Source organism: Oryx dammah, unplaced genomic scaffold (assembly GCF_014754425.2).
Source record: "Oryx dammah isolate SB20612 unplaced genomic scaffold, SCBI_Odam_1.1 HiC_scaffold_23, whole genome shotgun sequence".
Lineage (NCBI taxonomy): Eukaryota > Metazoa > Chordata > Mammalia > Artiodactyla > Bovidae > Oryx > Oryx dammah.
This window is the reverse complement of record NW_024070207.1, coordinates 129,371,927-129,376,469: the sequence shown is the minus strand read 5'-3', so window position 1 is coordinate 129,376,469 and position 4,543 is coordinate 129,371,927. Positions and strand designations below refer to the sequence as shown.

Below are 4,543 nucleotides of genomic sequence, written 5' to 3'. Positions count from 1 at the left end.
AGAGTCGGACGCGACTGAGAGGCTGAACAACAACAGGAGCAGAGAGTGACTTGGGTGGGTGACGTGAAAAGTACACCTCATTTGTTAAATAGGGAAAATAAATACAGAATGAGGCCAAGAAGGAAGGCCTGATGGAGGGAAGGATGGATGTAAGCATGGAAAGGAGGGAAGGGGGCGAATGAGGGAAAGAAAGAGAAAGAAAAGGCAAGAAAGAAGACAAAGAAAGAATAAGAAAGTAAACAAGCCAACTCGTAGGATGTAAAAGAAAAGGAAATCACGGGGAACATCATTTTGGCAGAATGGGAAACAACACTTCCCACATTATTTTGGAGGATGCAAGTAAATTAAGTCAATTATGGCCCCTTTGAAATAAAATCCCATGGATGCCATGGGATCTGAGAAGCAATGAAAATAAACTGCAGTGGATGATGAAAAAAAGAAAATTGAAGTACACCACTCAGAGACGGCAAAATTGGAGAGAAAAGCAATAGCGTTATAAAGATGAAATGAAGGTGGAGAGTAACAGATCGCAGAGCAGAAAGACTTGAAGGACTTAGACGGGGAGGTTAGACTTCTAAAATCTAAGCTACATGAAATAAACTACTCAGATTCAACATGTGTTTTGACCCCAAAAATGATAGTGGCATCCGGACAGAAAACAAGCTGAGTTTATGCCCAATGCCACATACTGAGGATGGTAAAAAGCACCGAGGCAGGTGTTTGCCACACAGAATGTATCTGTTATACAAATGCAAAAAATAGCATCGTCACACTGATCCAAAGTAGGGACGGATGGGGAGACGGTGTCAGGACGAAGCTGAAATGTGTCTCTCTAGCGTCACAAAACAAGCAGACCTTTCAAAGATGATAGACAGGGATAGAGGTATATGGATATTATTCGAGAGTTTGTAGGACCCATTGGAACAACGAGATGCAATGAAATAGGGAAAGTGAGGCAGAAAAGAATTAGGCAGGATGATAAGTATGTTTTGAACAGCCATATCTTTGTGCATAGGAATCAGTACCAGGTTGATGCGGATAAGACAGGGACTTGCCTAGGGGCGTCGGTGGTTAGGAATCCACCTGCCAATGCAGGCATAACAGGTTTGACCGCTGGTCCCGGAAGATCCCACATGCCCTGGGGCAACTAAGCCCTGCGCCACAACTGTGGAGTCTGTGCCTAGAGACCTTCCTCTGCAGCAGGAGAAGCCCCCGCAATGAGAAGCCCCAGCAAGGAGAAGCCCCACACCGCAGCTAGAGAGTAGCCCCCGCTGGCCTCCACTAGGGAAAGCCCACGCTCAGCTGCAAAGACACAGCCAAAGCAAATAGATAAAGATGACGATAACACAAGGAAGGATTTTGAATATATTTACAGTTGGTATTGATCAACTTGAAAGTCAGACCATAGATTATGCAATGTCCTTATTTGGGAAGGAAAGTAAAAGCATATAGACATACACACTAAAGGGAGAAGACCTCCTTTAATCAGAGAAACCCAAAATCAGATATTCAGACTCACGTCCATCGAGTCGGTGATGCCATCTAACCATGTCAGCCTCTGTCGGCCCCTTCTCCTCCTGCCCTCAATCTTTCCCAGCGTCAGGGTCTTTTCCAATGAGTTGGCTCTTCCCATCAGGTGGACAGAGTATCGGAGCTTCAGCATCACATTTTCTTATAAATATTCAGAACTGAGCTCCTTCAGGATGGACTGGTTGGATCTCCTTGCCGTCCAAGGGACTCTCAAGAGTTTTCTCCAACACCACAGTTCAAAAGCATCAAATCTTCGGCGCTCAGCAGATGAAAGAAGCCAGTCCTGAAAGACCGCACAGGCTGTGTGCTTTTTCACTTAAAACACGCAGAATAAGAAAACCTACAGACAGAAGGGAGATTCATGGTTTCCAAGGGCCCCGAGGTGACCAGGAATGTGGGTATAAGGTTTCCTTTTTGGAGGAAAGTTGTCCTGACCTGGATTGTGGTGGTGGTAAGTCCGTGAACACATTAAAAAGCGTTAGCTTGTATATTTTAAATTTACATTTTAACTTGTTACCTTGTATATATTTAAATATTGTGCATTGTATGTTATTGGAATTTAATGCTGACTTTTAAAATTAAAATAAATAAATTTTTAAAAATAAATAAATAATAAAGAAAGGCAGACTTTATTTTTGGGGGCTCCAAAATCACTGCAGATAGTGATTGCAGCCATGAAATTAAAAGACGCTTACTCCTTGGAAGGGAAGTTATGAGCAACCTAGATAGCATATTCAAAAGCAGAGACATTACTTTGCCGACTAAGGTCCGTCTAGTCAAGGCTATGATTTTTCCAGTAGTCATGTATGGATGTGAGAGTTGGACTGTGAAGAAAGCTGAGCGCCAAAGAATTGATGCTTTTGAGCTGTGGTGTTGGAGAAGACTCTTGAGAGTCCCTTGGACTGCAAAGCGATTCAACCAGTCCATTCTGAAGGAGATCAGCCCTGGGATTTCTTTGGAAGGAATGATGCTGAAGCTGAAACTCCAGTACTTTGGCCACCTCATGCGAAGAGTTGACTCATTGGAAAAGACCCTGATGCTGGGAGGGATTGGGGGCAGAAGGAGAAGGGGACGACCGAGGATGAGATGGCTGGATGGCATCACCGACTCGATGGACGTGAGTCTGAGTGAACTCCGGGAGTTGGTGATGGACAGGGAGGCCTGGGGTGCTGCGATTCGTGGGGTCGCAGAGAGTCGGACACGCCTGAGCGACTGAACTGAACTGAACTGAACGTTTTCAAGGTTCACCCATAGTGAAGCCTGTATCCCTACTTCATTCTTTGTTTTTGTTTTTCAGTCGCTCAGTCGTGTCTGACTCTGCGACCCCATGGACTGCAGCACTCCAGGCCTCCCTGTCCTTCACCATCTCCTGGAGTTTGCTCAGACTCATGTTCACTGAGTCAGTGAAGCTGTCTAACCATCCCATCTCATTCCTTTCTATGATCCGGTAATATTTTGTGATTATACAGACAGAACACACTTTGTTTTTCTATTCATCCACCCGTGGACATTTGCAAGCTTTCCATTAGTTTAACTCTTCTTAGAAACAGCACTGAACGTCCAGGGACAAGTTCTATGATGGAGATATGTTTTCTTGCACAACTTGGAGTGGAATTGATACATCACAGTAAACATGTATCATGAAAGACTGGCATTCAACTTTATTTCAAAGAAAATGCAAGACTGTATGTATATTTGCAAACAAGTGTGTAAGACAGAGCCGAGCCCACGTAGTACGTGATACACTGTGTGACCTGACTTATATCAGCCCCACATGTCAATTACCCGAGACCACTGGAGCGTGTCTTTCAGCTTCCAGATACAACGTGTGTTTCTAAACCTCCTCTCCTTCTTGGTTCTTTTCTGTATACAGAACGCCTTCTGTGAAAACTATAGGTAGGACTTTTCCTCAGCTCCTTGCCTAAGTGATTTCTTTTTTATACACACTCCCATCAACTCATTTTAAATTCACTTTTAATTGCTCATGAGTATATTAGAAATGTGCTAATATTTGTGATTAGCCCAGAATCAGAGTTGTAGAGCCGGGAGCCTCAAACTCCTCCCTGTTACAAGGATCTTAAGTTTCCTTATGGGACTTCCCTGGTGGTCTGGTGGTTAGGAAATCTGCCTTGCAGTTCAGGGAACATAGATTCAATCCCTGGTCCAGAAACTAAGATCACACATTACACAGAGCGTAATTTATTTACCCTTGAGTGTAAATAAATATATAATTGCATAAATAAATACATAAAATATATAAATACATAAATAAATGTACATATATTAATTTTTTCTTACTCCCTTCCCCATTATATATGAAAATAGCCGATTTTCTCTGAATTAACTTGAAGCATTCACCGACTGAAATGTGTGGGAGAATTCTAAATGTCGTTTGTTCAGTCCAGGAACTCTGGCAGTTAATGAAAATCTTACAATGGAAAAAATGTAAAAGGGAATTAGCTTTTACAGTCTTCTGTTGCTCACTGAAATTTAAAGCTGGTGGTAGGAGAAAAAAAGAAAAACAAAAACAAAAACACCAAGATTGAAATGTAGCCACGAGAGTAGAAAGATCTGATTATTTAAATCATCCAAGGTTTTCCCTGATAGCTGAGCTGGTAAAGCATCTGCCTGCAATGCAGGAGACCCTGGTTCGATTCCTGGGTCGGGAAGATCCATTGGAGAAGGGACAGGTTACCCACTCCAGTATTCTTGGACTTTCCTGGTGGCTCAGCTGGTCAAGAATCCTCTTGCAATATGGGAGACCTGGGTTCAGTCCGTGGGTTGGGCAGATCCCCTGGAGAAGGGAAAGACTACCCACTTTAGTATTCTGGCCTGGAGAATTCCATGGACTGCAACACGCCAGGATTCCCTGTCCTTCACCAACTCCCAGAACTTGCTGAAACTCATGTCCATCGAGTCGGTGACACCATCCAGCCATCTCATTCTCTGTTGTCCCCTTCTCCTCCTGCCTTCAATCTTTCTCAGCATCAGGGTGTTTTCCAAGGAGTCAATT

The 4,543-nt window shown here is 43.5% G+C and overlaps 1 non-coding gene across 1 annotated transcript; it reads left to right on the top strand.

Annotated features, from left to right (window-relative positions):
- The first annotated feature begins 4,127 nt into the window (after window positions 1-4,127).
- On the top strand, window positions 4,128-4,200 carry TRNAC-GCA. Its single transcript has one exon. It is a non-coding gene; the product is annotated as a tRNA-Cys (tRNA).
- The last annotated feature ends 343 nt before the right edge of the window (window positions 4,201-4,543 follow it).